The following is a 13,081-nucleotide window of genomic DNA, read 5'->3' as shown; positions in this document are numbered from 1 at the left end:
TTGGGAGCGTGGGTCACGAAGCTGTTCTTTAGAGCTTCGTGGAACCCCTATTCCAAAATGACAATTGTGCTGGCTGCCAGTTTGGGGAGCTCCCAAGGAGGGTCCCAGGGGACATCTTCAAAAGAGCATCTATGAGATTTAACAAGCGCTTTACTGATGTCTCCATGAAGAGCACTGCCCAGACTCAGGCAGCTGGGCATGGCCACAATAAAAACATCAGTAAGTGAAGAAGCTGGCGACACTGACAAACAGAAAGCAGACCCGCTGCTGGCTTGCCTTCTGAGTTTGAAGTGCAGAGGCTGGCTGCCTGTCTTTGGGGAGGAGCATTCTCTATCACCGTTCATTCAGGGAGGCTGATGGATTAGGCCGGGTTCAAGGGTTAAGTATGGAGACCAGGAAAGGTCTCCCCAGGGGAAAGTGCCAGAGCCGAGGCCTGGTGAAAAGCACTAGGAATTGATGTGTCCTGTCAGGGGGATGTCCGCGAGACGCGTGATGGCGACAGGCAGAGGCCCGGGGCTGCGGGGGCGAGTCGGGGGTATCAGAGCCAAGCAGAACAGTGTGCACATCAATTAACCACAGCCGGCACCAGGGAAAGTGGGGGCATTTATCCCCAAGACTCATCCTGCTTTGGGGAGAGAGGTAACCATCTTCTTTAGTTGACTCAGGATCTGTTAAATTTGAGGTTCTAAGAAATCATGAAACTTTATTTAATGAAGCCATATTTGGTACATGTGTTATAGAAATTTATTTTCTAAGCCTTAAAAGTGGATTTTTCTTTCTTATTTTTTAAATTATTAAAGTAAGATAACACGTTTATAGGAGACTTAGAAAATACAGAACAAAGTTACATATAGTTCTGCTATATATTACAGTTCTTTTTTTAAAGTAGGTAAATTAAGATTTTTAGTTGGAGTTTCAATATCAGAGTTTCAAAAATTAATAGAATGAATATACAGAACAGTAGAAAGATATAGTAGACCTGAAAGGCACCATGAACCAATTCAGCATAATTAAGATTCGTACAACTTTCACACAATAATAGGATACAAATTCTGTTCAAGTTCCCATAGACTGTAAACTAGGAGGCATTGGAACATAGCCAGGGACATAAAACAAGGTGCAAAAATCTCATGGTCTAAAGGTATTGAAATCATAGAGTCTGTTCTCTTACCACTGTGGAATTATGTTAGAAATCATATTTTTAAAGTTATGAAAATAATTCACCTATTTTCCACTGCAGCATGACATTTACCAAGAGATATCTTTGATTTAGCCATTAAAAGCCTCAATAAAGTTAGAAGACTGAAAAACAATACAGTTATTGCAGAGAAGAAAGCATTTAAATAAGAACTTAATATCAAAGATACTTTAGAAAACCTCATGTATTTGGAAATTCAATGTCCACTGAAAGTGGATTTTAAAGGGAAGAAATAGGAATCCCCCCTGTGACCACCAGCACCAAAAATTAGAAGCTTATATTCCCCCAGGTGTAATCCCATGGACCGTAGCTTACCAGGCTCCTACGTCCATGGAATTTTCCAGGCAAGAGTACTGGAATGGATTGCCATTTCCATCTCCAGGGGATTTTCCCGACCGAGGGATTGAACCCAGGTCTTCCACATTGCAGGCAAACGCTTTACCCTCTGAGCCACCAGCGAAGTCCTTTTTATATATAGACATAAATAATTTAACATATATGGAAATATATATAAATAATTATATATAATGCATATTATATATAAATAACTATATATCAGTTCAGCGCTCAGTCGTGTCTGACTCTTTGTGACCCCATGGATTGCAACATGCCAGGCCTCCCTGTCCATCACCAACTCCTGGAGCTTACTCAAACTCATTTCCATTGAGTTGGTGATGCCATCCAACCATCTCATCCTCTGTCATCACCTCCTCCTCCCACCCTCAGTCTTCCCAGCATCAGAGTCTTTTCAAAGGAGTCAGCTCTTCACATCAGGTGGCCAAAGTATTGGAGTTTCAGCTTCAAAATCAGTCCTTCCAATGAACACCCAGGACTGATCTCCTTTAGGATAGACTGGTTGGATCTCCTTGCAGTCCAAGGGACTCTCAAGAGTCTTCTCCAACACCACAGTTCAAAAGCATCAATTCTTCAGCACTCAGGTTTCTTTGTAGTCCAACTCTCACATCCACACATGACTACTGGAAAAATCATAGCTTTGACTAGACGGACCTTTGTTGGCAAAGTAGTATCTCTGCTTTTTAATATGCTATCTAGGTTAGTCTTAACTTTTTTTTCAAGAAGCAAGCGTCTTATAATTTCATGGCAGCAATCACCATCTGCAGTGATTTTGGAGCCCAAAACCATAAAGTCTGCCACTGTTTCCACTGTTTCTCCATCTATTTGCCATGAATTGATGGGACCAGATGCCATGATCTTTGTTTTCGGAATGTTGAGCTTTAAGCTCAACATTTTATAATTATACATAATGTATATTATATATTAAAATATATTTATATATCCATTGAGTATAAAAGAAATTGTTGTGAAACAGGCTGGTATGTGAATACCCTGGTCGACATCATTACTGGCCAGTGAAAGGCATGAATGTAGCTAGTACATAGACTCACCTTCCTGGGTTTATTTCCATTCATAGAGATGTGTTTCCTATCATCACACCTAAGGTGTTGGGGATTTTTCATACACTATCTTTCCCTTTTTTTAAAAAAAGCAAATTACTTATTTCTATAGCCAACTCATGGCAAACAGACCTGGTTTTTTTCTTGCCAATGTTTTCTCTCTCCATTATATATAATGGCTTCAAACTATATCCTTGTGTTTGTTTTTGTGGTAAAAGGAAGGTGGGAAGTAGGAACATTTCAATGAGGAAAGGTAGCCAAGATGGACAGAGTGCTGCCTCTTTGCTATTTGCAGTCGGTCTAAATGAAGTCTGATAAAAGAAAGGTACCCTGGAAGAATTCCTTTCAACCATGGCTTAAAATCTTGGGATCTCAGGAATATTGCAGCCTGAAATCTCTTTCAACCTTGAGTTCATTTAGAGCGACAAAAAGTGTATTGATGAGAGGAAGTGCAAAACCCAGAGGGACTGAGCTTAAATCTTCATCTCTTCCCTCTGAGGCCCTGTGTTTACTCCACGTGACCTCTGAAGCAGTCAACTGTGGATCAAGAGGTAGGGGCAGGGACACCCTTCATCTCTAGTAATGGGGGTCTTCTCCAGATGCTAAGACAGGAGTAACTTCCCTAACCACCATCTATGTGCTGCTTACTGTGTTGCTACCGGTTTGCTGGCTGTTTACATACACCAGTGGAGACCAGTCCTGGGTGTTCACTGGAAGGACTGATGCTGAAGCCGAAACTCCAATACTTTGGCCACCTGATGAGAATAGCTGACTCATTTGAAAAGACCCTGATGCTGGGAAAGATTGAGGGCAGGAGGAGAAGGGGACGACAGAGGATGAGACGGTTGGTTAGCATTACTGACTCAGTGGCCATGAGTTTGGGTAAACTCCGGGAGTTGGTGATGGTCGGGGACGCCTGGCGTGCTGTGGTTCATGGGGTTGCAAAGAGTCAGACATGACCGAGCGACTGAACTGAACTGAACGATCTTTTCCCAAACCTCCTAGGCAGTTATTGGGTTTTGTTGGGTTTTGGTTTTTGTTTTTGTTTTCCCCTTTCTTTACTGAGACTAAGCAAGATTAGATGACTTCCCTACAGTCACACAGCTAAATAAGTGGGAGAGTTGAGATCTGAATCCAAGTTTGGGTGACACTATATTGTCTTCCTTGAGGATTTTACCATGTCAGAGACTACTGGTCCTCAAAAGTAGTCCTCAGAACCATCTTCTATCACTTGTCCATCACTAAATTACCTTGGTACTAAAGAAAACAAATTTATTTCTCAGGCATCCCTACCACTGGTGCTCTAGGGTGCTGTTGTAAAGTTACCTCTTGCATAATAATTAATACTATGAAAAAAGTTAGTGCTGGACCCAAGTTTCTGTTCTGTCACCGTGGACGACTTATGTAATCTCTCTGGGTTGTAGTTTATTCTTGGACAGAATGGTGCTGACAGTGTCTGCTTCGCTGGGTTCTCATGTGCATTAGATAAGATTGTGTAGCGGAGAAGGCAATGGCACCCCACTCCAGTACTCTTGCCTGGAAAATCCCATGGATGGAGGAGCCTAGTGGGCTGCAGTCCATGGGGTCGCTAAGAGTCGGACACGACTGAGCAACTTCACTTTCACTTTTCACTTTCATGCATTGGAGAAGGAAATGGCAACCCACTCCAGTGTTCTCGCCTGGAGAATCCCAGAGACGGGGGAGCCTGGTAGGCTGCCGTCTCTGGGGTAGCACAGAGTCGGACACGACTGAAGCGACTTAGCAGCAGCAGCAGCGCCAGTGCACGGGCAGCGATTAGAAAGTGCATGTTCTGGCTGGTGGGCTGCGTGCTCTGCTCTTTATGAGATGCTTCATCAGCTGCTCTACCATGACTGCTGCCGTCCTTCTCGTGATCCAGTGATTCATGGGGAGGGTTTGTGGTTGTTTTCATCATTCAGAAGGGATAGTGCTCTTCTGGGGAGGGTACCCAGTTTTGTGTTAAAATCAGAAGACAGAAGAGGATGGTACTCCTAAATCCTGTTTTTTTTATGCCAAAGCCTGGGATTATTTTCATGTAGACTTGATGGATTAAGAGAATAAACAAATCAGTTAATAAAAATTTATGTCCTAGGGGGGTTATGTTGGAGCCCAGAACTACTTCTTTGTCACAGTTACCACTGTGTGTTAGGATTATATCTATCTTGTTGACTGTTTTTCGTCCTTCAGCACTCAGATCAAAAGAAGCTTTCACAAAGTCTCCAGACTGGAGCACTCAACCTCTTTGTAAGCAAATAATTGTGAAGTGTGTTGTTTAGTGTCTGCTTTTCTTCTAGAATGGAAGCCCCATAGGGACAGAAATATGGCCATCTTATTCATTGCTGTATCCTCTGTGCCTAACCCAGCTCAGTCCATTCAGCAGTTAGTAATATTTGATAAATGAACAAATTTTCATTACCAGCATGCACATGAAAGATAGGAGACAGATGATTCTGGCCCGCATGCCTTTCCACTTTACTGGGATCCATAACCTAGATGCAACCGTTTCAGCAAACAGTTTGGTGTTTAAAATGTTGACTGTAAATCTACAGTGTGACCCCACCGTTCTTCCCACAGAGATTTACCCTAGAGAAATGAGAGCATATGTATACATAAATAGTTGTACGCTAATGTAAGTTTTAGTGTTTGTATTTGCAGTGTTTATTTGTAAAAGCAAAAAACTGGAGGAAAAAAATCTTATCAGAAGTTGAATGAATGAACTAATTGTAGTGTCTCCATACAGTAGAGCACTACTTAGTAATAAGTAGATGAGCTATTGATATGTACAATATAGACGTATTTAAACATGATTATGCTGAGTGAATGAAGCAAGGTGAAAAAGAGAACATATTTTATGATTTCATTTATAGGAAACACAAACTAAATCTTCAGTGATTGAAAGGTCAGTGGCTGCCTGGAGAAGGGTAGGGCAAGTCAACTTGAAAACTTTAGTAAAACGTGTGCCCCATCGGTTCAATGAAAACTAGGAAACATTGCTCAAAGAAATTGAACAGCTTCATAAATGGAAAGACGTATCATACATTTGAATCCGAAGGTTCACAATTATTAAGGGGTAAGTTCTCCCCAAACTGATTTATAGATTCAAAGCACGCACAGTCAAAATCCCAGAAGGCTTTTTTAAAAAGTTGAAGTTGACAGCAGTTCTAATTGAAATGGAAACACAACGGACCTGAAAAAGCCACAAGCCAAAGTTTTAAGAAAGAAGGACAAAATTATAAGACGGCCTTATGTTAAGACAGATAAAGCTAACGTAATCAAGACTCTGGTATTGGTGTAAACTTAGACGTGTAGATCAATGAAACAGAATATAAAGATTCTAGAAATAGGCTACATGTGTGGTCAGTCAGTTTTCTGCAAAAGACCCGAGTCAATTCAGTAGAGGTGGAATAGGCTTTTCACTACATAGTGCTGGAGCAATTTGATATCCATATGTCAGTTCAGAATAGATCTTGTCCTAAATACAAGAACTAAAACTATAAAAACTTCTTCAAGGTAACAGTGAAAAAAGTTCTAGTGTGCCTGAGCTAAGCAATGATTTTTTTTTTAAAGTAGGAGACAAATAACATAATTTATAAAAGAAATCATTGCTGCTGCTAAGTCGCTTCAATCGTGTCCGACTCTGTGCGACCCCATCGACAGCAGCCCACCAGGCTCCGTGTCCCCGGGATTCTCCAGGCAAGAACAATGGAGCGGGTTGCCATTTCCTTTTCCAGTGCGTGAGAGTGAAAGGTGAAAGTGAAGTCGCTCAGTCGTGTCCAACTCTTCGAGATCCCATGGACTGCAGCCTACCAGGCTCCTCCGTCCATGGGATTTTCCAAGCAAGCATACTGGAGTGGGGTGCCATTGCCTTCTCTGAAAAGAAATCACTGGATTTCATCAGAATTAGCAACACTTAAAAAGACACTTCTAAGAAAATAAAAAGGCAATTTATAGACTGGGAAAAATATTTTCAGTATATATAAAGAACTATTCACACCTCTCTAATGAGAAAACAAGTCAATTAAAGATTTGAGCAGTTACTTCATAAAATAAAATATACAGGTATAGACTAACATATGGAAAAACTCTCCACCTCATCGTCATTGGGGCAGTTCTACAGTAAAAGCACAGAGGGTCATCACCATACACCCACTGCTGTGACTAAAGAAAACTGCAAATGCTGACAGTGCTGCATGCTGGGGGGATGTGGAGCAGCTTAGAACTCTCGTACGTTGTTGGTAAAAATGAGAAGTGGTACAGCCAGTTTGGGAAAATGTTTAGCAGATTCTCATAACGTTTAAGAAAAAAAAGTTTCACTTTTCTATGACCCAGATTCCAAAAGAAATTCATAGCGTCACTCATAATATAGAAAACCTAGATGAATCAACTTGCAAATAGAGAAACAGTATGGAATACCTGTGCTGTGAAATATCATTCAGCAATAAAAAGAAATAAACTCCTGATATATCCAGCAACCTGGATAAATCTCAGAATTGTTATACTGAGAGAATGAAGCCGTGTGCAAAAGACCACTTACTGACATGTTCTGTGCATAAAATTCTAGGAGAAACTGTGTTGCCACGGGCGAGGGCAGACCTGAGAACAAAAGAGCAGAAGGAACTTTTCACAGGATGGAAATGTTCTGCTCTGATTGGGATGGTGGTTATAGGACTGTGTACTTTTATCAACACAGACTTTGAACTGGTGATTTTTATTGTAAGTAAATTATTTTCCCAACCTGAAGAAAAATTGTGGAAAGCAGTTCTTAGGGGAAATTTATAACAAGTAAACGCATATAATAGGAGAGAAGAAAAGGTTAAATGCAGTCACCTAAACTTTGTTCTATTTTAAGGAGCTAAAAAAGAAGAGTAAGTTAAACTCAGAGCAAGTAGAAGGAAAGAATAAAGATAAATGCTAATAAAATCTAGGAAACAGAACAGAAAATTAATAGACCCCAAAACTGACTTTTTGAAAAAATTAACAAAATTGATAAATCCCTAGCCAAACCACTCAAAACAAAGGAACACAACTTATCATCATTAGGAATGAAAAGGAATTAAGGAAAGGTTGTCATAGATCCTACAGGCATTTAAAGAGTATTATAACAAAGAAGGGCTTCCCTGGTGGCTCAGATGGTTAAGAATCTGCCTACAACACAGGAGACCTGGGTTCAATCCCTGAGTGGAGAAAATCCCCTAGAGAAGGAAATGGCTACCCACTCCAGTATTCTTGCCTGGAGAATTCTGAAAGATGACTGCCAGAAAAGTAGAGCTCATCAATGAATTTGGTAAAGTTGCAGGATACAAAATTAATGCACAGAAATCTCTTGAATTCCTATGCACTAACAACAGAAGATCAGAAAGAGAAATTAAGGAAACAATCCCGTTTACCATCACATCAAAAAGAATAAAATGCCTCAGAATAAACCCACCAAAGGAGGCGAAAGACCTGTACTTAGAAAACAGTAAGACACACTTGAAAGAAGTCAAAGGTGACACCAACAGATGGAGAGAGAGACCATGTTCTTGGATTGGAAGAATATTGTGAAAATGACTGTACTACTGAAAGCAGTCAACAGAGTCAGTGCGATTCCTATCAAATTGCCAGTAGTATTTTTCACAGAATTAGAACAAAAATTCTTACAATTTGTATGGAGACACAAAAGATCCCAAATAGCCAACGCAATCTTAAGGAAGAAGAATGGAGCTGGAAGAATCGAGCTCCCTGACTTCAGACTATACCACAAAGAGATGGTCATCACAACAATATGGTACTGGCACAAAAACAAATATGGATCAGTTGAACAGAACAGAAAGTCCAGAGATGATCCAGGTACCTATGGTCACCTGATCTATGACAAAGAAGGCAAAATATACCGTGGAGGAAAGACAAGCTCTTCAGTAAGTGGAGCTCGGAAAACTGGCCTGCTTCATGTAAAAGACTGAAATTAGAACATTCCCTAACACCATACACAAAAATAAGCTCAAAAGGATTAAAGACCTAAATTTAAGGCTGGATACTACAAAGCTCTTAGAGGAAGACATAGGCAGAACTCTCTCTGACATAAATCACTGCAAGATCTTTTTCAATCTACTGCCTCGAGTAATGAAAATAAAAATAAACAAATTGGACTTAATTAAATTTAAAAGCTTTTGCACAGCAAAGGAAACCATAAACAAAACAAAAAGACAATCCACAGAATGAGAGAAAATATTTGCAAACCAAGTGACCAACAAGGGATTAATCTCCAGAATATACAAACAGCTCATGCACTTCGATGTCAGAAAAACAAACAACTCAATCAAAAAAGTGGGCAGAAGATCTAATCAGACATTTCTCCAGAGAAGATGTACAGATGATCGAGAGGCACATAAAAACATGCTCAACATAACTAAGTAATCCAAACATCACTAGAAAAATCCAAATCAAAACTACGATGAGCTATCACTTCACATTGGTCAGAATGGCCATCATGAAAAAATTCAGCAAACAGTAAGTGCTGGGGAAGATGTGGAGAAAAGGAAACCTCCTGCACTGTTGGTGGGAATGTAAATTGGTACAACCATTATGGAGAACAGTATAGAGGTTCCTTAAAAAACTAAAAATAGAGCTACCCATGATCCAGCAGTCCGACTCCTGGGCATGTATCTGGAGAAAAACATGATCTGAAAGGATCGCACCCCAGCATTCATTGCTGCACTGTTTACAGTAGCCAAGACATGGAAGCAACCTAAATGCCTATTGTCGGAGGAGTGGATAAAGATGTGGAGAGATATATATACACACACACATATATATTTTTTTTCCCACATATTTATGTGGAGGCAGAGGACGGGATGGTTAAATAGCATCACAGACTCAATGGACATAAGTTTGAGCAAACTCTGGGAGATAGTGGAGGACAGAGGAGCCTGGCCTGCTACAGTCCCTGGGGTCTCCAAGAGTTGGACACAACACAGTGATTAAACAGCAAAGTATCACTGAGTTAGTGAGTCACACCAATAAGGACATGTAGTTCGTATCAGTGCAGTTTTCCCCATACCAGGCCAGCTGTAAAGATCATGTAGTTCGTATCAGTGCAGTTTTCCCCATACCAGGCCAGCTGTAAAGATCATGTAGTTCGTATCAGGGCAGTTTTCCCCATACCAGGCCAGCTGTAAAGATCATGTAGTTCGTATCAGTGCAGTTTTCCCCATACCAGGCCAGCTGTAAAGATCATGTAATTCGTATCAGTGCAGTTTTCCCCATACCAGGCCAGCTGTAAAGATCATGTAATTCGTATCAGTGCAGTTTTCCCCATACCAGGCCAGCTGTAAAGATTTCATTGTGTAACTATTCCATTTTTGCCTCTGTGCCACTCAAACCCATTTGTTCAGAACCTCTTTTTGGTGAAGGTAAAAACACCTGAACATTTTGTTTCATATTTTAATATTCACAAATAATCCATATAGTCAGGAAAACAGAATCTATACTAATGGTTTCAATAGAATGGATTTAATGTATGAAAATTTCTAATACATGGTATTAGAGAGTTGAGAGGGCAAAAAGCGAATACTGAAAATACAAAGAGTTAACAATTCCAGAGTGTACCCACCACCCCTAGGATGGGAGAAGCAAAGGAAGAGAGGGAAGAGGTTGGGGTTGTTAGAACCTGGAAGCATGGAGGAGACGCCCCATCCCACTCCCTTCCTGCCAGAGCTGGGCCTTAGACCTCTGAGGGGGTGGGCCACTGGCTGCCATTGCTGGTAATTCCACGGGGTCAAGATGAAGTTGGTTCTGCCAGAAGAGGTTAGAACCACCTGCCGACATGGGTGAAATGCCACGCTGTCGGGGGAAAGCAGGCAAAACAGAAGTAGTTTCCTTCTCCTTTGCTCCAGTTTTCTAACTTCTATCTGGTGCCCCTGTTGACAGAACCTAACAGGAAGTCACCTAGCAAAGGTGAGATGTTTGCTGAGTCTCAGCCCCCACATCACAAGGCAGAATCTAGGGTCTACGAGCTGCAAGCCCACCACCCCTTTGGCTACTCCACAGCCCCATGCACACCTTTCTCCGCATGTCGCTACTTCCACGCAGCAGCAACTTTGTTCTTCCACTGAGAAGATGTAACTATCCTTTATGCAGAGAGAGGCCTCACGTTCCCCCCCAGAAGGGGAGAAACAAAGTCCCGATGGTCATAATTATCAACGTCTGTGTAATTCCTTCAATGAAAAGTCTATGAATTCCTTCTGTAATTTAGTCACAGGTCTCCTTAACATTTTATAACTTAATTAATACATTCCAGGCTTCCAATTCTGGACATGATTGAGCAAGCACATCCCACCCTGTTTCTGGAAAAGAAAGACAGACTGGTTAGGGTCCTCAGGACTTAAGAGATGTTCCAGCAGTTCCCTTGGATTTTTTTTTTCCCTTCCTTTCTTCCTCCATTTGTCCCTGCCTCTCATATACCTCAGCCTCAGAGCTAGAGATGGCTATGGCACAGGGACAGGTAACATGCTAAACAAACATACAGACAACCATCCTCCACTTTCTCTTGTAAGGGCTGGGAAGAACCCAGAGATGCAGATGGAACCCTTCTGACCATACCCGCTTGACGCCAGGCAAACGCCACCAAAGAAGCCAAATGTACCCCTGCCAGCTAGAGGCTGTGGTTATGGAGATTGTCTACAGAGCCCTGCCATCCATCCCCATCCTGCACTAACCGGAGACAGGAGCAGAGACGGTGCTCCTGGCCTGCCTCTGTCCACTCTGGGGACTGTGAATGGAGCCCACCTGACCATCCATGTCCTCCATGAAGCGAATGTCAGTGAAGAGGCAGCTGCAGAGACTGTTGCGGGGTGGGGAGGGAAATCCAGCCTGCACCAGACAAGCAGGCAGCAAGAGGCAGCATCGCATCCCCTCCCAGCTAGAGTGGAGGGAAGGTCGCGTTAGGGAGGGGTTCTTTAAATCTGTGTGTGAAGTTCCGAGCACACTGGTGCTCCTCTCCCTTCAAAGCAGCCCCTGCATGAAACTGACTCGAACCAACACAAGAAAAGCTATGAGAACTAAACTGTGGTGTAGAATACTGCCCAGGCTCCAGAGTGGCCGCTGGGTGGCATACAAGCTGGGTAGACCAGAATAGCCCCAATATAGTCTTTGGAAATTAAATTGATATTCAGCCCACAGCCCACAGAAGTGGATCAGGACATGCATTCTGAACCTAAACTCTGTGCTAAAATTGAACACATGCAAGGCAGCAGCATTGCATAGTAACACTCAACATGTTCAGGAAAAAATCCAACATTACTCTTCATACCAAGAACCAGGGAAATTGCAACCTTACTGAGAAAAGATAATCAATAGTTGCCAACACCAAGATGACACAGATGTTGGAATTCTTGACCAGGATATTAAAACCGCTATTTAAAAAAGAATCCTCTAATAAGCAATTATGAGCACTGTTAAGTGGAAAAATAGAAAGTTTCCACTTTCAGCAAAGAAACAGAAGATATAAAGAAAAACCAGATGGTAATTTCAGTACTGAAAATTTCAGTAACCAAAATTTAAAACTTGATGGGCTCAATCAGTGAATGAAAGTAACAGGAAAGAATTGGTGAACTTGAGGATGAAACAATAGGAAGTATCCAGTCTAAATAGCACAGAGAAAATAGATTGGGAAAAAAAAAAAAGTGAACAGACACTCAGGGACTGTTGGGACAGTCACAAAGGATATGACATTCATGTCATCAGAGTTGCAGGAGAGGAGAAAAAATGTGGGGCAGAAAAAATATTTGGTGAAATAATGGCTGAAAGCTTGCAAAATTTGTCTGTAAGGTCATTAAACTTATAGACTCAAGAAGCTGAGGAAACCACAAATATCCAAAGAATAAGTTGTATAAAGTATGTACCTTGTATGTACCGAGTAAATCCTGGCAGTAATTCTTGTATCAAATAGTCATCGGAAGAGAAAAGGAGACAAATAAATTGGGATGTATATGCATAAGGAAAGAAGAAAGGTTCATGGCTGCTACTTTCTTGCTTCTGCAGCTTGGTCCTGAGCAGCTACCCATCTCTCCCTTTGTTCTCAGCCAGCACTCTAGCAGGTGCTGGAAACTGGGTTTACAGACCCAGTTTCTTCAATGGCTCTGGTACTATTCAGACTCTCCATTTCTTCTTGTGTTAGTTTTTTTGATAAGTTGTGTTTTCCAAGGACTCCGTTCATTTCATCTAAATTGTAAAATGCATTGCTATAAAATCATCCATAACATTATCTTGTTATTGTTTATAAATTCTATAGATTTTGAAATGATGTGTTCTTTTTCATTCTTGATAATTTTCATTTTCTCTCCTTTTCTTGATCAGCCGTGGTGAAGGAATGTCAATGTCATATTCTTTGCAAAGAATCAACTTTTGATTTTGTTATACACTTTTCTTTAGTGTTGACTTGTTTTATATTTAGTAACTATTCTTTTCTTGA

General features: G+C 41.2%; 1 protein-coding gene across 4 annotated transcripts in view; it reads left to right on the top strand.

Moving 5' to 3' along the window:
• The window catches only part of EXT2 (exostosin glycosyltransferase 2), a 153,842-nt gene that overhangs the window by 105,617 nt on the left and 35,144 nt on the right, over nucleotides 1-13,081 (top strand). The gene's annotated exons all lie outside the window — the stretch shown is intronic.

This window comes from Bos indicus x Bos taurus, chromosome 15 (assembly GCF_003369695.1).
Source record: "Bos indicus x Bos taurus breed Angus x Brahman F1 hybrid chromosome 15, Bos_hybrid_MaternalHap_v2.0, whole genome shotgun sequence".
Classification (NCBI taxonomy): Eukaryota; Metazoa; Chordata; class Mammalia; order Artiodactyla; family Bovidae; genus Bos; species Bos indicus x Bos taurus.
This window is presented reverse-complemented; position numbering and strand designations above follow the sequence as displayed.